Here is a 25,174-nt window from a genome sequence, read left to right as displayed (position 1 = left end):
TGCCTTTTGCTTGTCCCAGCGCACTTAACCTCCAGAAATAGTGAGGGGTCCCTGCGATGCACCCGCTTGCGTAGGGCGGGGAAGACTTTCTGTGATGAATTCGCTGCAGGCGAAGGCCTTTTCTTTCTATCCCAGAGCGTGTGGGCGGAAAGGATTGGAGAAACACGGTGAAATGCTGGTTTGCTCTCCCCTCTTCATGCCAGCGTGAGGGTTGGGACCGGGACAGCGCGGCAAGGAGGAGGCAGGACATAGTGGGGGGAAGTTGCTGAGGTTGGTGGGTGCAGAACAGGCACCGCTGGCATGAGGCCGTGCACGTTATTAGTTTGGTTCAGTGCCTGCAATCAATACGAGCTTGCTCAGGGTAATTTTTTTGTGTCCTCGGAACAGTTTATTTGGTTTCTGAAGTGCTTGTTTTCTAGACTAATTTCTCAAGCCTTGTCCGAGCCTCTTGTCGTGTCTGCCCTAAGTGAATTTGAGGGCTATTTTCTAGTCGGCTTTGTCATTTCTGTTTTATATTTTGGTTGGCTCTAAATTTAAATTGAAGTGTAATTCTGTTTTGTTTTGCTGACTTGAGCATGAAAAGAAACATGTTACCATCATCTGGAACCCCCTACAAGGCATTCATCTCTTGGGCAGCCTGCTGAGCTTCGTGGGTTCTGCTTTCCTCACCCCAAGCCCTTTTCCCCTCATTTCTCTTCCCTTTTGTCGGGCTTGGGCAGTGCCTGGGGATGCAGGGACACAGGGATGTGGGGCTGCTGTGTCCCCACAGCCGTGCCAGCCCTGCTGCTCCAAGCCCATCTAAAATCCCACAGTAAATTAAAAGATGGCCTACAAGTGCTGGGGAGGGAAGAGAAAGCCTGATCTTTACAGGTGACATTTAAGCCTGCAGAAGGCCGATGCATTTTACCCACTGTCACATTTAAAAGGCACTGAATTCATTAAACTGTTGAATAAATCATGGGTTTGAAACTGTATTTATCCGGAGAAGAGCCACCGCTTTCCAGTCAAGAGCTCCTCCCGTTAGGAGAAAAGCTTCCAGCTCAGGAGCGAACAATCCAGTGCTCTCCTCTCGTCTCCTGCGATGCCCACAGCTGGTGCTCAGCTCCCACGCCGCCTTTCCCGTGGGGATGAGGAGCCGAGGCTTTGCCTGGGGGAGCGAGTGAGGGCTGACAGCGCACCAAAGCGCTCGCGCTCCTCCACCGCCGACGGTCACAAAGGGTTAAGTTGCTGAGACGGAGCTTGGTAAATCAGGCAGGAAAATAATCAGCTCCCAGTTGAAGTGAGGAGATGCTTGATATTTTACAGCTTCTTTCATACACTTTACAGAAACTAATGATTACACAAATAATACCTAGGGGATGATAACAGGCTATAAATAATTCAGGGTTCTCTGGCACGGAGCTGCCGTGTGCAGGTTTGAGGAGCAAACAGGCGACGGGTTGACTCCGGTCCTCCCAAAAGAGGCACGGGGGAACGGTGCCCTCTTACTGTCCCGGCAGCCCTCTCGGCAGCATCCTTGCCGTTTTCCCAACCTTTCCAGACCGGCTCCGCTTTTGCCCCTTTGCTCCTGCGGCGCCCGCTCCCCTGGCCGCTGCGGTGGTTGTCGGTGATGCCCTTTGTCGATGGTGCCAGGAGCAGCCGGAGGTTTTCCGTCCGTGCTGGGACCGTGCAACCGGCTCGCCAAGCCCATCGCCTTTGAGGGAGATTTGTGCGTAAGCTGCTTTGACATCTGCCTGACCTGAAGAAATGGATGTGTTTCTACATCTTGAGCCGAGCATCTTGGGAGAGCAAGTGCCTCCTGCTAGCCATGGGTCAGGGCCGGGCACGCACGGGGAAATGGCTCTGCCCATCTCGGCACCTGCATTTTTCACAAGCATTTGAGGTTTTTCTGAGAGCCATTGTGCAGAATTCCCCATCTGCGGATGTAGTAGTTTCAGTTTAACTCCGCCGCTAAATGTTTTGACAGCCTCTCTTCTTACAGCCTAGCACAGCATGTCATGCTGTACCGTAACAGTCCCCTCGGCTCCCCGCCGTGGCACGCCGGCACGCCACGTGCTCCACGCCGGCACGCCATGTGCTCCCCGCCGCCGACACGGGCTGCGCCGGGCAGCCGTGTCCCTCCTGGGGGAAACGCTCCTGGCTCAAACCCCAGAGATGGGAAAGGGGATGAGGGAGAAAGCCGCTCTGCAGCCGGCTGTCTCAAAGCAGGGGACGGCTGGCTGCCAAGGGGGGGCTCAGCCTGTCTGGCCCCAAAAGAACCCCAAATGTCAAGACACTCAGCTGCCCCACTGGCTATCTTAACGTTTAGCCCGTGAACGTCTTGCTCTCTTAATGAGAACATGACCAGAAAAGTTGGTGGCAGGACCCACAGCTCAATAAACCAAGAGAACAAAAACCTTCTCCGTCACGATTTGGAAATGGTTTTTTCTCAGCCCATTTCGCGGGGAGGAATTGATCTGTCTAATCTCTTATCTGTGACTATGAAATTGTATTTCCCTCTTAATAGGCCTACAAATGTTACAGATGAATCGTTTGGGAGACACGCTGCGAATGGCAGGAATACTAAAAAGGGACGTTAGGTCTTGCTTTGGGTTGCGGAAACAGGCACACAGGAATGCCAGGGTCTGCATCGGCTTTGGCCCTGCTCCTCAGGGACCTGTCTCGAACCCCGACGTTTGCGCCTAATTCCTGCTTAAATGGGGCTGGGAAGGTCTCTAAGAAGCTGTGTTCGGTTTAGGCATCACGCAGCTGCCCCGTCCCCTCCTCGCCTCGTGCCTGCGTTGCAAAGGAAGAGGGGCAGCGGCAGACCTGACTCGTGCTCCGCTGGTCCCAGTTTCCCATGTGGAAAGGTACCGAAGCCCAGTTTTCCCACACTGGGATGGTCACCAAGTGCCTCAGCCATTTAAGCTCCCCATGAGAGTGACAATTGCCACCTTCAAAGCGGCGGAGGGGGCTCTTAATGCCTGCCCTGCCATCAGCGCTGCGGCTTTGCCCTCCGCAGCTCCGTCAGCCGGGTTTCTCCACAATTTTGCTCGCGAGTTCACAGGTGCTGCTGGTTCTGCGCTTCGATAATCGGATTGCAAAAACGTGAGCTGACGCTGTCCTTTTAACCTACGCTCCCCGCCTCGCGCCCGACGGGCTGTCTCGCTCGGCAGCGTCTCCAGCGTGGATGTGATGTGTTGATGTGAAATGCCCCCAGCCCTGTCCACCCGCTCCTCTTCCATCCCCAGGAGAGGTTCCTGGGAGCAAACATCCGAGGTGAAGCAGAGGTGCGAAACGTTCGCTCCAGCCCGGGAATCTGGGGCTGCAAGCAGCAATCCCAAACCACTGCTAAACGTTTTAGAACCAGGGAAAACATCAGCCTCCCTCCTTCCCCCTTCGCTGCTTCCAGAAACTTGCACAAGCACGGAAAAGGAAAAGCGCGCAAGCCCCCGCAATGAAGCTGGTTGATGAACGAATTTGGAGCGGCTGAGGTGACGTTTTCAGGAGGAGATGGATGCCGTGCCCATCCCCGCGCATCCCTCGAGCCTGCCTGGGTGATCGAGCCCTTTGCAGGACACTGCTCGGCAAAGCCCCCACCTCCGTCGGGGCACTCGTCACCAAATCATCACAGTGTTTAAATAGATCGGATTAATCGCTTTATCATCCAAATACAGGTGGATAAATGCAGTCGCTTAATACTCTGTTTAAGCAGCTGATTTTTAAAAAAAAGCTAAATAATTGAGGGAATTACCGTAAAATGAGAAAACTTAACAGTTTATTTACTGCTTATTGTCAGAGCTGCCAGCCAAGAAAAGCCAGTAGATGCACACCGCTGCCCCAGCTTGGCGGTGCGTCAGGGACCTGGGGATGGCGGTGCCGTGTAGCCCCAGCTGCGGAAAACAGGAATGCAAAAAGTGGCATTCCTCTCTCTCCCTTTTAGCCACCAACAAAGTCTTTACCCCAGCAGAAGCAATCACTGTAGCTGAGTGGTGGTATCGAAACAAAACCAAAAAGGTGAGGAAATAATTGAAAAAAGAAGCTGAGGCACCGTTATTTTCACTAGATAGAAATACTTCTTTGGTAAAAGTGGTATCAATAAGCTCTCATTTCATCCCCGCCAGCCCATCTCTCTTCAGACAGCCCATCTGTTAATACAGATCTGGCAATGCTGTGCTTCATTCGTCTTGACCATGCCCAGGGCAGCTGAGCTGACTGGAAAGCATTTGGGTTTTCAGCCCCCAGCGTAGGCATTCATTTATCAGCTGTGGGCAAAGGCCTCTTTTTAACAGGTCTCTCTCTTTTTTCAGTGAGAAGAGGCAGCTCCTCCATGCCACGCGGTAGCAGGAGATGTGTCCTTACCAAGTTTTGCCACGCCAGCTCGGCGCAGGCAGATGGCAGCCGAGCCGGCGCGGAGGCTGCGGGGAAGCGAGGCGTGATGCCTTCTTCCCTTTTCTTTTTTCTGTTTTCATATTCCGAGCACTCGTACCTCCGTTCTTGTCGTGCGCATCTGCAGAGGAAAGGCGGCTGGCTGTTTGCGGGCGGCTTTGCCCGCCGAGGAGGCTCGCCTCTCGCCTGGCGTGCTGGAGACGTGGCACTGGCTGCAAAACACGACCGGGAGCGACGGCAGGAGAGCGCTCGGTGCTGTCATAGATAAAAGCCCCGTTTTCTCGGCACAAAGGAACCGCAGCCGCCGCCAAACGTCGGGGTTTATGCTGTTTGTATTAGCAGGGAGTGGGACAAAAAGCTGGAGAACTGCCTGCTGTAGGTGGTGAAACCCCGGTACTCCCCGCTCGGGCGGAGAGAAGACGGAGGTACGGAAAGACATTTCATGATGGATGCCTGCCCAGGCTGTGGACTTTGTTGGCCCCAGTGAGAAGATGCTGAAGCCGAGGGTCCGGGTCCAGCACTGACTCCAGAAGCCCTTTGGTCTCCCCAGAACATAGCCATGGAGCGGGAAGGGGCTTCCAGAGCCACCGATGGGTCTCCGGCTCGGACCACTGTGGCCAAGACTGAGCAGGCAAGTGTGAAAATACCTCTGTCGTGGGAAGAAACGAGCTTCGTCTCCTCGTGTTTTAATGCAGGAAATGTCACCTGCTCCTCCAGCTCCTCTCGTAAACAGAGAATTTATCTGTCGGCAAGCTAAACCAATATAAGTTGAATAATATTTGTTGATTAATGTAGTCGATGAATTTCATATTTTCTTTAAAATATTTGCTGCATATTTCCGTAAATTATTCATCCGGTTTATAAGGCAAAGCAAATATTTGTGAATAGATATGAATTATGTGATTTATAAAAATGAAATATTCATGAGTCATTTTCATTATTCACCTCGTCTTGGAATTGCTACATAAATCTGATCGAGCAAATAGATTTGGTGAAGCCTAGCCCGAATTTACAGATATCATGGAGCTTGCTGGCTCCCACACAGCAAACCAGAGTGGATTTGGACCAAATGTTTGAATGGTGTGCTCGACTGCTGCTGCTCGGTCCCACGGCTTCGAGGAGAGGCAGGGAAGGACACGACGGCTGAGCCGGCAGCGTGCTCTACAGCACCCGCTTCACGTGGGCAATCTGCTTTCCCCTGAATTTCAGCAGAGGCAAGGGCAAGAAGAGGAGACTAACGTTTTCCTTCCTTGACAAGGACACCGGCGCCGACGGGAGGTCATGCGGCACCGCGGGGAAGGGTGCCGGGGAGAGGTGTTTCGACTCCGAGGGACGACTGCAGACATCAGGAGCATCGGCCGTGCAAAATGAGTGAAAAAGTGGATAAAAAGCCTTGCCATTGGGCAGCTTCGAAGCCGGCACTTGCAGATCCCCTTTGCCAGCCTTCGGCAAGACCGGGGTCAGCGTGGGCGCACAGTCATGAGAAGTCCCCCCGGTTTCCCGCGCATCCCGCCCCGCCTGTCCACCGTGCCCGCTCTCCCACGCGCCTGCTGCTGGGCTCCTGTGTCCGTGGATGCTGAGCTGCAGGAGGGAAGGTTTCGCCCTCTGATCGCTCCCACAGACTGCCGGGGAGCCCTCTCTTTCTGAGGGGCGGGCTGCTCTCCCACACGCATCCTCCTGAACGTCGTCTTTGCCCGCTATCTCTTAATTAAAAGCAATTTATTTTACCAACACAGAGGTGTTGCCCAAACCACTGAACGACGGGAGCAGCAAGAGAATTGTCTCGTGAAGGACGTGCTTGAGCGAGGGGCATTTATCTCAGCGGCTGCTTTCCCAAAACAAAGCAATTAGTCACCTCCCCTGTCTCGCCGCCTCTGCCTGGACACGCTCCGCAGCAGGAGCCGGCAGCCGGCGCACGGGACCGCGGTGCTCCAGCATCGTGCCGGAGCCGCGCACGAGGGCTGCGCGATGGGTTATGGCTCCAGGGAAGGTCGCTGCAGCAGTGCATCGCTCCGGTTCCTCCTCCTCCTCCTCCTCCTCCTGCTGCGCTGCAAACGGTGCCGCTCGGGTAGAGGCAGGCAGAGCTGCACGTCGGCTTCCCGGAGCCCCCAGGGCCGCGCTCCTCCCAGTTTGACCAGACGCAGGCTGCGGGAGGGCTGGGTGAACTCCTGCTGTGGAGACCCAGCTCGAAATGATTGCAAAAGATATTTGTTGCTGTGGAAATATATGAAAGTCTTGGTCAGTAGGACAAGGGCAGCTCAGAGAGGAGCTGGGGGTGAGCCCAGTTTTATCTACTGTGCTGCAGGCTGGGAAAATAGAAATACTACCAGGCAACGCTGTTGCAGGTGGGAGAGTGAAGCAAAGTCCAGCTACAATGCAATGGCCTACAAACCTTGGTGTCATGAAACGAGGATGAGTCTGGACAATGCTGACAGCAGAGCTGGGACTCCAAGGGAGAGCCCCCAGGACAGCGGGACCCTGGGCCGCAGCTGCCTCGCAGGGACAGGGTGAGTCTGGGAACAAACCTGGTGCCAGTCTTGGTGTTAAAAATGAAAAAAAAAAAAAAAAACCTCATGTCAAATACTCAGTTAAGCAGATGCTTAACTTTTAGGATGTGAGTAATGCCTCCTACTATGCTGGGACTGTGGGTCTGCTTAAAGTTATGCGCACACTAAGTGCTGCTTGGACTGGTGCCACCCAGTGCTCGCTGCTGCTCAGTAATGAACTTGGCTTTTTTGTAAGCTGCAAAATGAGCACTCAAAAATTCAGCTTTGGGGACCTTCCTGTTTTCTGAAGTGTTAAAGTGCTTTCTTTTTAAATAGCAAGCTTCCATTTAGAAAATAGACTGTTCCACAGATAGCATTATACATCTTCTGCCACCGGCGTGTTTTGCTCAACACCGCGCAGGGACATCACAAAAACCATGTGCTTAGCCAAGTGGAATTGCTGACTCTATTACCCTGGTCAAAGAAAACTGTCTGTCTTCATCCTCCCTCTTATCCATCAGGAAGGGGCCGGTGGTTCAGCACCGTTACGTACTGCACATCCCAGATCTGCAGCCGGAACCGATCAAGCTGAATTAAGTGGAAACTCTTTGGGGATGCAGAACCCGAGGCCGTGGCTCCTCTCCACGTGTCGAAGAGGTGGGATCGGCCCGCAGGATTATTTAAATCCACGGGAGGGAGGGACGGGCAGCATGGACCCCCTGCGGCCCTCGCCCACGTTCCCGCATGGAGGTCGCAGCCATCAAAGCCGGAGGCGGCGGGGCAGGCTGCTGTTTTAATGGCACCCCAAAAAAAGAGGGAGCCGTGGCTGCGGATGGCGATTGCTCCTCGTCCTTGTGCATGGCAGGGGCAGCCGAAGGACCGAATCCCCCCAGCAAGGGGTGGGCGTGCGGGCACCCCCGGGCACTGCGGACCCCCGGGTAGCAGAGCCGGCAGCTGCACCAAGGAAGGGCAAAAGGGGCTTTGGGTCCCAGGCGGGTCCCTCCGCGCTGCCGACTACCGGCGTGTTTTCTTGCAGCCCCTCTCCCAAAGGTCACATTGCTGCCTGCAAGGCAGAAGCAGCGATGTTATATTCTGGCCGAGGCAGTTCCTGAGTTTTTGCACTAAACTCCAGACTCGTTCAACCGTGGGATGGCATTTTTCCCCTTGCCGGCTCTGGAATAGCCACAGAGAAGCCATTTATCAGCACCGTGTGTGCATCCAATCTCCGGGGCTCTCTGCTTCGCCTCCTGTTATCGGCCATCTCCACAGCACTTAATGAAGCAGCTATTTTGAGGCGATGGCTTAATGAATTTGAAAAGTTTTTGACCCTTTTATTGCAACGTCTCAAATATCAGGTATCTGGAAAATAGTTTTAATGTTGCATAGACCATTATGAGCCAATGTATTTATTCTAGATGTTCTGCTCTGAGATGTTTCACAGAGCTTTGGGACAGCAGCCAGCAAACTGGAGTAGTGTGAGATTCAGCAGGTAGGGGTTTTCCTTAGAGAGATGTCTCCATTTAATGCTCCTTCCCCATATACCTTCTCTCCCATGCCTAGCAAGCCCATCGCTGCGTTGTGAGGCTGGAGGTTAAAGCAGACTCGCGGTCACCGCAGGCAGAGCTGGCATCGGCTTTGCTGTCCCGCCGAGGCTGGCCGTCTTGCAGCATGGCTGGCACTCAGGAGCTGCCTGCCCACCTGGCCCTTGCCAAGGGGCTTGCTCCAAAGCATAAAGAAATAAAGTTGCGCTGGCAGGGGGCCCCAAACAGCAAGCAGGTGTCACCCATGGGTGCCTCCCCCCTTAGAAAACAGGCTGTGATGTTGAGCGTGGGCTAAGACCAGGGTAAGGCAGCAGCAAGCGGTAGCTAGCCGGTCTGCAGGTCTCGCCCGGGCACAATTCACGCCGGCACAGCGGCACCTCCAGCCCCTGGGAGGGCAGGTCACGCTGGCCACGGGGCACCGAGAAACAAAACCTCTTTTTTTCCAGAATATCAGTGTTTCCATAAATACGCCTTTCCTATCAGAGGGCACGGCGGGCTGCTAAGCTGCTTAATAGCTGCCAGCTGCAGACGCGGGCGATGCGGCAGTGCCGGCAGCAGGAGAGGCGGCTCGCCGGCAGCAGCAGCTCCGATGGCGAGCTGGGCTCGCCGGCAGCATCTCCCCGGGCAGCGTCCCCGCGCAGAGTCTGGCTATGCCTGGGTCTACTTCTGAGCCCCTTCAAACCCTTTACTGCAGCTGTCTTGCTCTGAAGACCGTGTTCCCACAAAACGAGGAAGCCCTCCTCCGAGCAAGGGCGTTTCTGCAGGGTTTGAGGCGCAAAGCCCTGGGAAAACGCTCTTGCCAAAAGCGGAGCAGATCCTCCTGTATCTGCCTACTTGGCCTGTGTGCCTCCCGGTGTGCTGGGCAAGGGCTGGACCGCGCGATGCCTGTGTCCCGCTGCATCCCCATCACCCCTCTGTGTCCCGGATCGGGCCAGGAGTGCCCCATGGGCACCTCTCCCTCCCAGACCCGGGCTTTCGAGGGATGTTGAGCCAACCTTTGCAGGTGGGTTAAAACCACGCGGGTTTTCCCGAAGAAGGGAGGAGACGTGGGGAGGCCGTGGGAGGTACCGCTGCTGCAGCAGGGCCACCAAAGGAGGGGACGGAGCTGGAACCCCCCCAGGTTGGGAGAGCCTTCCGTGCTTTGGCTCCAGCTCCGTAATGATACATGGGTTTAGTAATGGAGAGAAATTGCACCCTCGGGTCAGTGCAGCTAGAAACGCACCTGCCAATATCAGCCTGCATTTGTTGGGTTTTTTTCCTCCTGGCTCTACATGGTCTCGATAAAATGAAGCGCAGCACGCAGGTGAGGGATCTGAACTCAGATGGCAAACTTTGTAGCTGGTTTGGATAACACAGAATTTTACACGAGGAAGTCAAGAGTTTGGTGACTTAGAGAGGACCGAAGCTTTCAAGGGCAAGGCAGTAAATCGTCCCTCGTTCACAGCCCTGCTGCGGAGGGACTCGGGCTGCGTCCAAAGTGCATCGCTGCGCCGGGGTCGGGGGATGCTCACTGAATTATTGCAAGCGTGTCTCAATAAATACAGGATCCCGGCTTCCCAGAGGCACACCACGGGCGGCGTGCGGTCCCCTCGCGTGGGCTCACACGCTCAGGGGGAGGCCCAGCCGCCTTCCCGGGTGCCGCAGCCCATCTTCCCACGCCGCTGGCTCCCTCCTTGCCCCCAGCAGGCAGGGAAGCACAAAAAGCAGCTGCCGCAGCCTCCAGTCTCAGGGCTTTCTCTTTTCAAGTTTCTTCTTTTCTCCGTCTGCTTTGTCACAGGACTTTGTTCCTTAGTCATTTATTTTGTAAAAGAAAACCAAGATAAAAATCTGCCGTCCTCCAAGGGACGTTAATTGCTGCCACTTCAGAGCATACAGGGCTGGTAATTGTATTTTTTGCCCAGTAGCTGATGGACTTGGAAGCCGCTTTTAACCTTGAAAAGGAAGGGATAGGCATGCCATCTCCCAGGTAAACCAAGTACACGTCTTCAAGCACTGGGAAAATGCCTGTGGTGTCCCTGACAGCAGGAAATCCCACAGCAAGGGCTGAGCGTGGTGAAATTAAAGCCCCAAAGCAGCCCTTGGAGGAGAGTGGCCTCTTCCCCCCTTCCCCTGCAGAAACGCTTCTTGCAAATCCTCCTGGACGCCCCTCGCTGCCTCCTCGTGCAGGACAGTTTGTTTGTCAGCACCGGGCAATAAACGCAGCCAAAGCCGTCGTTAGCTCGTGGCAATATCGGCTAGAATTTTAAGGTCCGTTAAATATGATTTAAATATTTTTTTACTCATTAGCAATAATTTAGAATGATTCTCTTTTTTTCGGCAACTTTGAGTATGATTGTAATAGCTTTGTAATTTGGGGCTCTATCATTAAAATTAATGATATCCTAATGCTCTATGTGCACTAGAAAAGTCTGATCAGTTTTTTCCCCTTTATATATCATTACTAATAGAACATTTTAATGGCTGTAATTTCCAGCGCTGTAGATGGAAACCTAAAAATAGGAAGAAAGCCTATTTCATCACGCCATGCCAGCCCCTAAATAATTCAATTACATAGACTGGAATATCTGAAGCTGGGTGTGTTCCCAGCTGCAGATAACCAAAAGTACTTGATATTACTTTTAGAGCAGGGCTGGTTATTATAAGGTCTTGCCCTCCAGTCCCTGTCAGGCCTCCGCCGGGGCTGCCAGAGTGCAACCATCAGGGCTGCCGGCGTGCAGCCGCCGTCTGCAGAGCCGCAGCAGCGGCTTCCCATCCCTGAGCCGGGGGCTGGAGGTGATGCCGGGCAGATCCTGCAACGGGGCAGCAACGGGGCTCCAGAGATTCAGCCCGACTTGTAGTAAGTACAAACCATCCGTCGCCAGAAGGCAGTGCCCGCAGCCGGTGTCGGTGAAGGTTCCTCTGCAAATATCTTGGGCTCCTTACTGAAACTGTCCCGCAAGTGGCCCTTGCTGTGTTTTCCCTGCAAGTGAAGTCTGTCTCTCCCAGCTCTGCTCTGCCGTGGGGAAGGGTGGGAGCATCACCGCAACCGAAGCCTAAAGCTCCCCTAAAACCATGCTAAGCACCTGGTTTATTACTCCCCACGGTCTTTCTCCTGCTATAGGTACTTCTAAAGCCTTTCATCATCCTACATACTCCTACGTACAGCTAACTCGTTTCGCATCTTTACCTTCCAGAGTTTATCAGATGTATTTCTGCTATTTATTGGTTCATGCTTTGCCTCCACCAGCAAGAGTTCACGATTAAATTCTCACTCTGGGTTTTTTTTTTTTTTTTTTACATCGGTCTGATTTTTTGCCTAAGAGTGAGAGATCGTTCTCGTGCGCTCACGTACAGAGCTGGTATCTCCCTTTGGTGGCCAGACCCAAGTGGTGGGCGGGAGGGGAAGGACGTCGTGGGTCGCCTTCCAGCCTACGTGTTTTCTCACCTCAGTAACACACCGTTTTGCTCCAGATCCACTGTGTCGCCGCCGGTCCCTTGCGAGCAGAGCAGAGCGAAGCGTGGGCTCACCGAGGCTGCAGTGGAGGTGGTGACCGCAGCTGCCGGCGGCTGCCCATCCCACCAGCCTCACCCGCGCCGCGGTTCTGTGGGCATCACATCAGCACCCGGCAGCAAGCACTGCTGGGGAAAAAGAAAGAGAGGTCCAGGAGTTACCTACAGAGGAAAGAAAAGCAACTTTTATATGTCTTTATTAACAGTTCAGAAATGAAATGTAGAAGCAAAGGTTGCAGCTGGACCCGTAGCAGCAGCAGTACTGCAGCTCCAGCCACTTAGCCACGACTGCTGGAGATATTGGATTGTTTGCATTTAGGCATGACACAAAAGGCCAATATAATTAACACGGGCATGGCTCGCACCTCAGGAGCCTCTCCAGAACCCCCGGTGCCTTGGGCAGCTGGCTGCGCTTTGCCTCTTCTGCCATCGCTTCCCAGGGCACCTCTCGCTGCCTGAGTTTGCAGACCCGCTCCCGGGGCAGCCCCTGCCTGCGCTCCGGGTTTGCAGGCATTTTCATTTGGCTCTGAGCAAACCAGACACGGGCGTATTGTCTGCTGCTTGTTAAATACAATGGTGAGATTTTATCTTTTTTTTTTTTTTTCTCTTTTCTAGGTTTGCATCGCCTGTGCGCTCCATCCTGCTGCAGCCACGTGAGCAGCCCCAGGCCAGGGAGGACTGTGCCAAGACCAAGGTTAGATGCTCACCTTTATGTTAAATATTTGTTTTACGAGAACTGCCTGGTCTGAGCTTTTCTGCGGTTCCCCCCCCCCCAGGTGCCGTAACCCGAACATCACCTTGTACCACTGCGCAGGGAGGGCCGGTTGGCCTCCAGAGGGGAATGGGATAGCACTGAGACTTGCTCTCCTGTGCCAGCGGTGAGCTGTCGCCAGCGGAGGGATGTCAAAGATAATTATTTAGCAGGATGGACCCAGCTCCCCCCTCAAACCCAGCAGACTGCGAAAGCTAAGCCCACTCCACAGCTGCAGGTACCTAGGCACGGCCAGCCTTGTAATGCGTACTGGCAATTAAAAACCGCCTTTTTGTCTGTTCTGTAGGTCTCCTCGGGCTCAAAGACCATTTACTGCCTAATAAGGAGAGCTTTTCTATTTTGGCATTTCTTTTCCCATGGTATTATCAGTGCTCGGGAGAAAAAGCTAAAGCAACAGAGAAAATTAGCGCAGCCACAAGGTATTGGGCTCAGAGCAGGAATGAGCGTGGGAGCATCCCCGGTCTGTGCTGCGGGAGCTCAGGCTGGGTGATGGAAGGGGACGCACCTGCAAATGCCACGCGCTGGGCGAGAGCGCATTAACCCCCAGCCCGCCGTTAGGGCACGGCGCTTCCCTCGTCCATTAGGCAGATGAGATTCGCAGGGGTCAAAGCCTCGCCTGAGAAACGAGCGTGGAGAGACAAGCCGGAGACGATTAGGGAAATGGCCAGAAATTGCGAAATTAGAGATGAAAACCCTCCGTGCGCGGATCGGCGCGAGGCGGCTGAAGCGAGAAGCGGAGCTGACCCCGGGCTGGGTGAGCGCACGCCCCTGGGCAGGCGAGCCAGCCCTGCACCACGTTTCCAAGGCTGTTTCCAACCCAAACCTCGTGCCTTCCCGGGCTTTGCCATCCTCCTCCCGCAGGGAGCCGTGGGCACAGCCCGGCTACAGGCTTTTCCCGCATGCTCGGGGGCCCTTGCAAGCCTGCGGCAGCATCAGCAGGAGAGCCTGCATCCCCTACGAGAGCTGCCCCGCTGCCCGTGGGGTCACGGCGTCCCCGGTTCAGCCCTTCCCAGGCTGGAAAGCTACAGCCAATTTATGCGAAATGCTGTCGGATGGAGTTCAGAGGGCTGTTAAATTGATTCGGCTGTTCTCAGGTAGCCACGTCAGAAGGAAAAGAGGCTCTGCCGAGAAAGAGAAGTCCAGGGAGGTTGGGGAAAATTGCATTTATTTTCAGGTGGGATGCGAGCGAGGCCAGCTGGCGGTGGCCTCAGCCTGACAGCATTGCCTCAGGTCTCCAAAGCAGTGTTTATTTACCACAGGGTGAGGCGTTCAGTGTAAGTTATTCTGAGGAGCTAATACTGGCTAGCTGCTAGCTGTGTGTTCAGGAAAGAAAGAAAACACTTTTATTCCGCCTCGTCTTTGGGTTCCCAGTGCGGTGATGCTGTAGCACCAGTCCGTGTTTTGGTGTGCCTTTCATGTTAAAGTTTGGGTGCCAAAGGGAATTACGTGGTTGCCTGAAGAGCAGCAGCGAGCTGTAGAATAATACATCAACTTCAAATTGGCAAGAGCAGGCTGAGTAAAACAAGGTGCCGTTCCTTCCAAGGCGCTGATTTACAATGCATCAGCCCTGACCCCGCCGGCACTTTCCCCGCAAAAAGAAGCGATTATCTGCTGCCAGCCGTCCACTGAAACACGGCGCGAGGAATTTTAGCTGAAATATTCCGTATTTCAATTACTCGCTACAAGTGGCTTGCCCGAATTCCTAAATGCTTCAGGATGTGTTTTGCTATAAAGCCGCCGGCACTCATCCAGCCCCACGCGCCCAGCCTTGCCCTGACGCGGGCAGGAGCAGGCAGAGGGGGTGCGGGCACCCGGCTCTTCGGGGGGACGAGGGGATGGAAGGAGGATCGGCTGCTCTGCTCCCAGCAGGTTCTTGTATTGCTCCTTTCCCCCTCGGAGGCGAGACGCTAAGTCAGTGAGCAGAAGACTTTCCACCCTCTGCAGCAGATCAGAAAACCACAATATCTAAATGTTTGGACTTCTTGTTCCCAACCTATTGCTGCATTAAAAGATAATTAATGCACTGATGATACAGCTTTTAAAGGCACAGGTACCTGAAAACACCAGGCTTCTCTCCCTTCATCATTTGAATGACACAGCTCTGAAAAAGGGCCACTCTGGCTGTTGGAGAGGAAGGGTTTCTTCTTTGTTCTGGTCGCATTAGGATATCCTGATGCTTCTTGCCTGCCTGCCCTCGTGTCGGCTGCGCTCCCCCCGCAGCACCCGGCCGTCCCCAGGCTCCTGCTGTCTCCGTTGCTCCGTGGCAAGGTCACAGGCTGCAATCGCAGCACTGGTAGGAACCCGAAGTGAGGTGTCTTTGAGGCGTTGTAAGAGACTCGGTCATTCGGTTCACGCTGATTTGCAAGAGTGCCTGGCTTCCCACTTGGAAAAGTGCAAAACGGAATCTTTTGGCAAAAGTAAACTGGGTCCACGGGATTAAAAAGAACTGTGAAAAAGAAATCGCTGGCCAAATTCCCAAGGAGCAACGTCGATTCTTTCGGCGCTGGGGGCTGCAGACGTTTCCACCGAGGAGCCGGGATGCCCTGCTCCCTCCCCGGGTGCTGCCCACGCGTCTCACCCGGGCCAGCGTCCCCCGGGCAGCGGCTCATCCCATCTCCGTGCCGCCCTGCCTATGGCTGGCAGCTGTTGGAGAGGGAATTACCCTCTGCCCTTCCACCGGCGTGTAGGAAAAGGGCTTTGTAGCAACCGGGTTCCTCTGTGGTTTATAAAGGGGTTGACCTGCACATTTCTGAAAGCAGGTCCTAGAGCGCTTTGCAATATTGTCCCTGTGTGCAAGGATCAATGTTTTCTTAGAAGGTAAGGATTCGTCAGCATGCTTTTCCCCCTCCTTTTGGCAGCGGGAGGTTTTCCTGCCCAGCACGGGGGGAGTGCAGAGAAGAGCACGTGAAATGGTGGTGTGGCCCTGCTGTGCTCCACGTGTGCTGTGAACAGCCACGGGACGGTCGAGCTGTGAATATAATACCTTCCTACAGCGATATATTCGGCATCTGTGTTCAAAATTGATACACTTTTCTATCTTAAAAATACTAATCGGTTTTTATCGGTGGCATCAGACTTCCCTGTGTGAGTACTGCTCCACTATCAGCCATACGCATGTTACGGTGTGGTAAAAGATATCAGAACACATTCAAAGCTGTATTTTGCTCTTTGGAAACCCAGTTCCCAGTGGGTTGTTCCAAGGCCGGTTTGTGGGTCCACATCTGCACGCTGGGAGCACAGCCCCGAGCCGCAGCCCCATGGAACCTGCCACGGCAGGCGCTGTGACACGAATCCAGCTGCAGATCACTCCGCATGATTAGGCTCCGTCTAATTGCGCCCTGTTCCCTGTAACGCGCCCCGGTTCTCAGCCGACACTCTTTGAAGGAGATGGCTGTGACCTGCAAGCAGCACTCTCCGAGCTTGTAATGCTCACCGTAACTCTCCGAAACTTCTTTTCTCACAACCCGAGAAAGTGCTCAGGGCAGCTATTAAAGTGTAATCAATCAGTGTCAAATAAAAGTCATCAGAATATGACTAAGACTCTGATTGCCTGTAACCAAGATAATTAGACGGTGAGGATTTTCTTTCTTTCCCCTTTCTGCAAGGAGGCTAAAAGCCTCCAAAATTGGAGCTAATATCCTGTCTCTGGAGCGAGGTGAGTTCACATTTGACCTACTGTTCAAATAAAAATTCTCCTCAAATCCAGCCCAACCTGGCGATGGCAATCATGGCAGGGGCTTCAGCACAGACCTATCCGAAGAACACTAAGGAAAATATAATCCCTGAAATTTCTTTCCACTTAGTATGCGTGATCGGGCAGATTTCAAGGGTGATGGGGCAGGAGAGAAGGTCTTTGCTTCACTCATTAATCACCGCCGTGCGAGCAGCCTTCGTCCCAGCATAGGTGAGCATCACTCTGGAAGCATTTGCTAAATAAAGCCACGCATGCCTCAGCGGCAAGGCAAGGGAGGGTGAGATAAACTGTGGGTTGAGGTGGGAGGGAGGGGACGTGCCGCAGGCAGATCCCTCTCCCCGTGGCCCCAGCATCCCAGCGTCTCCGCTCGGGAAGGCTCAGCCCTGGGACGAGCCGGGGGTATGGCCGCTGCCTCCTGCCTGGAGGTCCCAGGCTGGGACACCGACCCTGGCGCTGCTCGGTGAGGCAGATCTGCCTCGGCTGCTCCCCTCCGGCTCAGACTGAAGGGCTTTCCCTCTGTTTTCTGCAAAAAGACCTCGCTAGGAAGCAGAGGAGGAGCCTTTACGCGCGGCCCCACGGTGCTGCGACGCTGCGGTCCTCCGGCCAGGCTCCGGTGCGCCCGCACCGTGCCGGCACTGCTGTCCCGGTTGGTTCCAGCCTGGGCGTCGCGAGCCTCCCGTGTCAAAGAGGTCTTCTTCGCATCTCCAATAACGCCGTAGTGATTTCCTCAGGCTGCGTTTCTATACTCCCTGTCACCGCTTATCTGTCTCCTCTTGCTCTCCAAATCCTCTTTCCATTTATATTGCCTTTAATGAAGTGCTGCCGTCCCGCAGTGCCGCCGCCGCCGCACCTTCGCCCGTCCGGCGCTGCCCCGCGTACCAGCACCCTGACATTGTCCAGCTGAGCCAAAGGCCAAAGTTGCGGCTCTTATCCCACATTTGCAGAGATGAAGCACGAGGCTTTCTGCCTGGTTAGCCATATTGCCTGGCTGATGTTGAGGCAGGTTTTTCGCCTCCAGCTGTTTCTTTTTTTATCAGATATGTGATGTTTTTCTCCTGTCGTCCTGCCTTTAAGGCAACCCACAAAGGAAGCAAACAAATGAGGTGCTCATTATTTTGTCCTTTTTTTCTCCACTCCTTGAATGTTTTATTGATCCATTTCTTCCTCGCCTCATCTGTGCATGGTTGGGCATGGAGCTTGTTTGGGAAGGTTTATGGCAGGAAAGGCCAGGTCCTTTCCCGATGTAATTTTGTTCCTGGTGAAGGCAATGTCACTAGCCGGGGGCTGGCAGCGGGAGGGTGCTCTGGAGGAGCCGAGCATCGTGGTGGGCTCCCTGGACCAGGTCTCCTCTTCCCAGGGCCGGGTGAGGTGAGGAGCCCGGCGGGTGCTGAGCTGTCCGAGCACACAGCCTGGACGGACATCCCCCGCCTCTGCTCTGCGGGATCAGCTGCCGGCTTCCCCAGCTGTCCGGTCCTCGGCATCGCCCCGAAAGGTCCTCGGCATCGCCCACTGCGGGGCCCCACCTGTGCCGAGCATCGCCAGGCTGCCACAGCCAGCAACCAAGCCATCCGAGTGATCTACTTTCCTAAGCACCGAGTAATTAAAAAAACACCAAATGGAAGTAATTCCCACTTACGAGAAAGGACCTGCTGGAATTCGTGATGGGAAGGAGGCATTCAACAGATGTGCATTAGCATAATGTGGAAACGGCGTGAAGCACGATGCTATTTTTCTCCCCAAGCCACTTACAGGAAGCAGAGCTGCCCTCCCCTCCACTTCAGGTTTTCCTAGCAAAAAGGAAAGCCAGAATAAACCAAGGAACGGTGCGGCTGGAAGTCCCGGTCAAGCAAGCGCCAATCTTTCTCCCAGGGCTCTCCAGCGTGGGTGCAAACCAGCTCGGCATAAGCCGGGCAAGGTTTCTTTCGGAGATGGAGGAGTGGGCGAGCTGAGCTGGGGCGGCAGCAGCCCTCCCCGGGGCGCCCGGCCCCCCACAGTCCCCCCAGCTGCCAATGTTTCTCCTCGGGCTCTGGCATCTATTTTAATCCGTCTTGGTTTTGCGTTCCCCCCCCCCCCCCCGATTAGCAGGCAAAGCAGCGAGCCGTCAATACACAAAGATTAATTCACCCCACGTGGGAGCCCCTGCCATCAGCCACAGCCCACCATGCGAGAGGGGAAACTGAGGCAGCCGCAGCATCCCGTGCGAGGGATGCGAAGCCCAAAAAAACCCCTGCGGGGCAGTTTTTCCTGCCTCTCGAGTGCTGGCAGAAGTCGCCTGTGGTTAAAGCCTGTGCCTGTTGCTGGCTTGCCTTGAGATGGCATCCCCGGACTCGGGGCTGTCGGGTCCTCCTGGGGGCAGCTCATTTGTGTGCTTAGGGCCAGAGGGCACATGCGTGTGCGCACACACGCTCAGACACATGCACACGCATGACTGAGGGCCCGCGGCAGGTCCCCGGTCAGCTTGCATTGCAAAGGGAGACGAGTCGAGACAGCCACTCTCCGTCCCTGTCCGGGCACCGCCTGGGAGACAGATGGACAGACAGACAGGCCGTTCTGCAGCGCTCTCCGGGCACCGCCTGGGAGACGGACAGATGGACAGACAGACAGGCCGTTCTACAGCGCTCTCCGGGCACCGCCTGGGTGACAGACGGACGGACAGACCACTGTGCGTTGGAGTGGCCAGACGGACAGACAGCCGCTCACCGTCCGGCGTCCTCCCAGCTGCGCATCGTCTGCCCGCAGGCTCCATCTTGTGGAAGATGCTTCCCCGAGGAGCCGGAGTGGGAAGCTGCCCCTCGGTGTGGGAGCCAGCGTGCGGGGGTCCGCTCGGCACCGCCGGCGTGCCGGCGCGGCAGGAGGGTCCCTGGCAGGCTGGCGGTGCTGGCACCCAGCCGGCACCCTGGCTCCCCGGCTCTGCCTCCATGGGCTTGATAATGCATCACGCCTCTGTACAGTTACTCTGAGGAATAAATGCGGTGGAATTTATTTCAACAGATGGAGGACAATTTTCTTCTCATCATTTAACCGACACGCCGAGCGCCTCCCTTCGCGGGGTCCCTGTGCGGCAGAGAACGGATACGGAGAGCAGGGGTACTACGCCGTGCTCATCCTGCCGCTCCGTTACAGAGGGAATTTCTCTCCACGTTTAGGGGAATTTAGATTCTGCAAAGAAAAGGAAGGAATGAAAAGCACTGGCAAGTCCCGCCATGCCGTACCGCCTGCGGCGCGGCCGCACCGGGGCTTTGCTGGCAGCGGCGGCGGGCAGCTCCTGCCATCCTGGCCCTCAGCACCCCGCGCTACCTCTCAGCGCTCGGCCGTAGGGTAAAACTGGGTCTTCCTCAGCCTGCTAGATGTTCTGCCTTCATTGAGGTTTATTTACCATATAATGGGAGACAGTAATTTCACTGTATATAATTTAATGACACATTAGGAAAGAATTAATCACTGGAAGCGGCGCTCGCGCTGGGCTGCTTTGCTGAGATCTGGCGAGAGGAGCCCCGCTCCCAGCCCTCGCTACCCGGTGCCGGGTGGTGCAGCCCCTCGGCAGCGAGACTTTGGCGGGCAGCGCCGCGGCAGGCAGGCAGAAATGCTGCCAGCACCATCGCTGCCCGCTTTCTCGCCCCAAGTGGCCCAGGTTCCTTTGCAATCCGGCTGTGCCCCGAGGCTGCGGACACGGCTGGGGGGCCGTGATTGGAGACGGTGCTCCGTAGGAAAACACGATACACAAAACTCTCAAGAGCACATCCAATTTCCACTCATTAAGCCATAATTTCCATCATTTTAATTACATAAAAGGCAGATAAATGGTGAGTATGCTCCTACTTGTGCCTTTTCTCTTAATTATTAGTCCTTTGCACAGGCCAGTTTGCAATGAATCAGCCTTTAAACAGTGTTCAATCGGAACATGTTCTGCTTTATTTGAATTATCTTGTTGGCCGATCATTCCCCAGAACATAATAAAACAAACATTAATTACTACTTCAGCGGGTGTAATCTTCTTGAAAGCACTCGACACTGCTCAAATGCCATTGTAGCCTCATGCTCCGCACTTCAAGGCGCGTGGGTAAACGAACTCATCCCGCGGGTCTGAGCGCGCAAGCGGAGCCCGCGCCTGCCGCTCCGAACAGCCGCCTTCAGAAAAGTTTGGAAAACGTGCAGGTATGCAAAGGAAAAAAACCAAGGCTGTCGTCCAAAGAGGATGGAAGATCCGTTGGCTCGGTGGGACGCAGCGGGATGCAGCAGGGTCGGACCACACCACGTGCCGCAGCACGCCGGGCTCCCGGCGCCGGGACGGGCTGGACTCAAGGCAGCCGGTGAGCAGCCGCGCCGACGCTTGCGTTTCAGCTTGCGCAGGGCTTATTTGGGTCTTGCGTCGATCGATTTGGAATGTTTCATGTATGTGTAAATGGCAGCTCCTAACCTCCACTCCAAGTTTCCGATGGCATTTCCAGCGCTGTTGCTAAAACACCCCGGGCGTCGCAACTCGCCAGGGGACGACAGAGAGCCAGGCACTCGGCGTGCGCAAATGTCTGCTAAAACCCGAGCCGATGGCACGGGCTGGGATGACAGGCACGCACCCCGGTCTAGCCTGTCCAGCTCTTTTACTGGTCCCAGCAAGGTCAGTCGGAGGCTGAAGGAAAGGAGGGGCTGGGGCTACACTTTTTGGGGGCGGTGGGGGGGTACAGAGGCCGGGAGCTCCCTCCCCACACAGCTAGCTGGGGATGCTCACAGCTGGGGCACTCAGCACGGCCCCGCAGCTCGCCCATAAAAGCCGGGAGGGCTTTTTGGATGGAAGGAGAGGTCTCTGGTGTGAGGGCTCTCCAGCTGGATTCTCCCCTCCTGCTGAGCTTTGCTTCAGAAAATCCCTGCCTGGAAAGACCTGCTGAGGAAACCTCTATCAGCTGCCAGTGGGGCTGCTGCAGGCTCCTGTGCGTGGCCAGGCTTTGCATCCCCAGGGCTTCGCTGCCCTTCGGAAAGGCTTTCCCACTGGCAAAGCAATCGGAGGGCCAGGAAAACACCAGCGTGGGGCAGGGAAGAGGATTTTCCAGGAGCAGCGAGCTTCATTGAGCATGCATGAAGCCTCCTCGTGGTCACCCCTGGGCCAGCGCTGGAGACACAAGGTGGGTCGGGGTTCGGGCTTCCCTGGTTAGGGAGCGCTGGCTCGAAGGTGGCTCGGGAGGTCTGGTGGTCTTAATTGCCAGCACCGAGGTTTGAAGGTCTGGGGGGGTCCTGTCCCCCGGGGAGGAAATCCCGGGACGCAGAGCGAAGGGAAAGGCAGGGCTGCAGCCGACAGCCATTGCGACACTGATCTGAGATTGAGGCGGTGCCGAGCTGGTTTCTGTACCCATAACTGAAGGGATTTGTTCTGTTGGGGACTTTCAAACGTGGAGGAAAGAGGAATAAATCTCAGTTCTCGGCATCCTTCTGCCACACTGACTTACAGCAAAGCAGTGCGCATCGTCCTGATTGGGAGCAATACTCCTCTTAGAGGACAAAACTCTACTGCCAGCTAAGTGGGATTTCTTCCCACCGGTGCCTCTTGAGAGCATTTTAAGGATTGCCTGCCAAGGGAGCCCTCTGTGCCCCTGCAGCCAGGGTAATCCTCCGGTTTCCTTGGTGGGTCGTGGCTGAGGAAGCATCTGAGTTGCTGGTGTGTAGACGTAGCCTCTTCCCACATATCTGCCCTTGGGGTACGTCACTCCCTGCCCACCGATGCCCCCAGGATGGGGATGGGTGCTGGCCTGGAGGGTGCTGACTCTCACCAGCCAGCTTGGAGATCCAGTATTGCCTCTGGCATTTTGGCTTGTCTGCGAGCGAGGAGGGGTTTAGCTCGGTGCAAGCCAGCCGTGTTTTAGCTGCGAGAGGGAAGAGACACGTCTAAAGCTAGGCAGCGGTATGACATTTTTCCAGCCAGTTTAAGTTCAACATCATTAGACATTCCTCCTACACACAGCGAGGCACAGGAACACTTCGGCAGGGTCTTTCCCTGGCGGGGCTGCCTTCTCTGAAGCCGCTCCCCACCTCCCTCCTGCTCCTCCACCTGCAGAAACCCAGCCATTTGAGTTTTCCCTTGAAGTCACTAAAAGCTTTAAAAATGAGGGCAATTTTCGTTGGCCGTAGCCCCACTGCCAGCTGCAGTGCATTTCCAAGAGGATCTCTGCATTTCATTAGACGCAAAGCTTCTGTCTGAGTGAAATCAATTGCAGTCTGAATCTTAAAGACAAAAATCAATTGTAACTCCGCTTTCCAAGCGTGGGCTCATATGCATACATCGAGTGAAGAGGCTCGGGCAGTCTCCGGGTCCAAAGGGACCTTTACAGACTGTCGTGTTAGGCATCTGCAAGAATAAAAATCAGATATGAATGCAAAGAACGCACTGGCTCTTCTTTGGGGTGTGGTTGTTTAAGGGGCCGGTTCTTGTCAGTGTGGGAATGTACTCCAATGTAGTGAAAAACCCATCCTCGGTGCAGGTTTCCATGGAGAACTATGTGGAATCAAAACTTACCCTGTGTCAACGCATTCTCAGGTGTGCCTCTTCAAATACCGGTACGTGCCAAAAAGAAAATGTCTGAGTTTCCTAAATACTCAGTAATGTTACTTTAAAGCACTGCGTTTGCATTTGTGCGAGAAAAAAGGAATTCAAATATGCTTTTAATGAAGAAAATTGTTTCATGTCATTTTGTTAACATTCCACCCACCCCCAAAGGGCCGTGTGTTTCTTTTCCTTGGGTGTTTCCCCCAAGCAGGGTGCCCAGAAACCGGGGCGAAGGGGCACAGGGCAGGCAGGGAGAGCCCCGGTCCAGCCCCAGCATCCTGGGGAAGGAGGAGGAGGAGGAGGAGGAGGTGCTCTGCGGATAGAGCCATATGTTGTCAAGTTAATAAAAGACCTTGAAAAGCATAAATCCTCTGTATGCTGGCTGCTAGCCCAGGTGCATAATTTCCTTGCCATTGGGGGGGAGCAGACAGCATCTGTACAGCTCCTGTATTGTAAGCTAACGAAAGAGCCCACAATGAAACGCTCCATCCCCCAAGGACGGCGAGGGAACTCAGCGCTCTCCATCAGAGCTATTATTTGTGTTGGAGGAGAGCCTGGCAGGCTCGAGCAAGGCTTTCTCCTGCTCCCTGTGCTGGAGAAAGACTATTCCTGCTGCAAAGGGCTCCCAGCTCCGAGGCGAGCACCCGGGGTCCTGGGAGGCATGGTGCGGTAAGGGGCATCTCCATGGCGTGTCCCCCCGGGGAACACACCATGGGGGGAGCGAGCCAGGACCTCGCCTGTGGCATGGAGAGAAAGGAGCTGCTCCTGCAAAAGGGGAGAAAGCTCATTTTCCTGCTGCACGTAGCTGGCCTGCAAAACCCCCTGGTGCAGAAACAAAAAGCTTTGGATGCATTCAATGGGATGTGGAGGGGAGGAGGCAGCGAGGGCTGCGGGACCCCAAGACCGTCGCTCCCCCCCAGCCAGACGGTGCCGGCTGCGGGATTTATTCTGAGAAACTTTTTTTTTATATCAGTAAAACAAATTCTCAATGACCCACCTGAGGCTTGGAAGGAACAGGGAAGCTATTGTGTATATGACTCAACCGTAATGCAAAGCCATTTCCTTTCTCATTTGCGAACCTGAAAATTCAGACATACACAAATTAATGAGTATTATTATGAGCCTCATTAAAGGAACTGTTCTTTAGGGGGAACCATCTTCCCCAATACAAGCACTGTTCTGTTTGCTCAGCTATTAATTGATGGCAAACTGTGAAATTCTCAATTTCATTATGATTAACTTGTGCTGTCTGTAACTTGCTGGCTGGTCGCCTTCCCGGTGCGAGCAGCGATGGCACGGGGTGCTGCGCGTGGTTACGGAGACAGAGTCGGCTCTCGCAGCCGGCCACTCGTTAGGGACTGCGGAGACCGAGTCCTGCTTTGCTTGGGCGAGTGTGGTGCCGCTCCAAGGACAGCCCTACGCCTCTGACGCCGAGCGAGTTCACTTCGCTTCCCACGGCTCCTGCAAAGATGCCGGACTTCTTAGGGAAATAAATACCGCGCTGATTTTTTTTTCCTCCCCATCCTCATGTGGATTACTCCAATACAAGTGTTCATCCTTGCCTTAAGCAGGGAACCGGCGCTGCATCTCGAAGCCTCATTTTGCCTTTTGCCATTAAATTATATTAAAAGGGCTTTCATGTTATCTCTTAAGTAGGTGCTTTTCATTCCAGCCACATTTCCTCCCTTACCGCCACCCTTCTCTCCTCAAAGCAAGAGCTTTCCTTGCATGTACAGAAAGAGAAGGCATATCGGCTACTTCTCTTGCGCAGATTTTAGGCACCTTAAACACGATGGGGTATTCTGATCTGAGTGACATCCTCTTTCCCCCGGGCATGCGAATAGGCGTGATCTGCTCCTACCCCGTCGCTGCAGCCCGGGGGTCCCCCCCACACTCCTGGCGACCCCTCCATCCCCTGGGAACTGAAAATGCTCGAGGTGATGAGCTGGACACTGGTGTGCCTGGAGCCGTACTCGCTTGCTGAGGTTGAGATGCGTGTTTTCTATCGCACGCCCATCTCTAATAGAAGCGCTGGAAATCGAGAGCTGGGCGTGGGTCCTTCCAGTTACAAGTGGTCCGCGGTTATCTTCCTGGAAAAGGCTGTCCTTTCCTTGCGAGCGTGAGGTCCACCCCTTGGGGAAGCAGACGCGGTGCAGAAGGGTCTCCTCCTGCCTGCCCGCCGCGGGCCTTTCCTTCAGATGCATTTGTCTCAGCCTCAGAAACCGGGCAAAAAGGCCAGCTTCCCCGGCATGCCTCCCGCAGCCTGCTGACCCTGCTAACGACCTGCTGTGC

At 54.8% G+C, this 25,174-nt stretch overlaps 2 long non-coding RNA genes across 2 annotated transcripts in view; both read left to right on the top strand.

Annotated features, from left to right (window-relative positions):
• The window catches only part of LOC115342618, a 31,382-nt gene extending 7,838 nt beyond the window's left edge, over positions 1 to 23,544 (top strand). Inside the window, exons 6-8 of the long non-coding RNA XR_003923839.2 lie at positions 12,500 to 12,578; positions 12,943 to 21,467; positions 22,818 to 23,544. This is a non-coding gene — a long non-coding RNA (uncharacterized LOC115342618). The remainder of the gene's footprint in view (positions 1 to 12,499; positions 12,579 to 12,942; positions 21,468 to 22,817) is intronic.
• On the top strand, positions 5,229 to 12,058 carry LOC115342619. The gene is made up of 4 exons (XR_003923840.1): positions 5,229 to 6,875; positions 7,376 to 7,511; positions 10,300 to 10,642; positions 11,846 to 12,058. It is a non-coding gene; the product is annotated as an uncharacterized LOC115342619 (long non-coding RNA).
• Positions 23,545 to 25,174: the final 1,630 nt, after the last annotated feature.

This window comes from Aquila chrysaetos, chromosome 6 (genome assembly GCF_900496995.4).
Source record: "Aquila chrysaetos chrysaetos chromosome 6, bAquChr1.4, whole genome shotgun sequence".
NCBI lineage: Eukaryota > Metazoa > Chordata > Aves > Accipitriformes > Accipitridae > Aquila > Aquila chrysaetos.
Note: the sequence above shows the minus strand (reverse complement) of the source record. Positions and strands in the feature narration are given on the sequence as shown.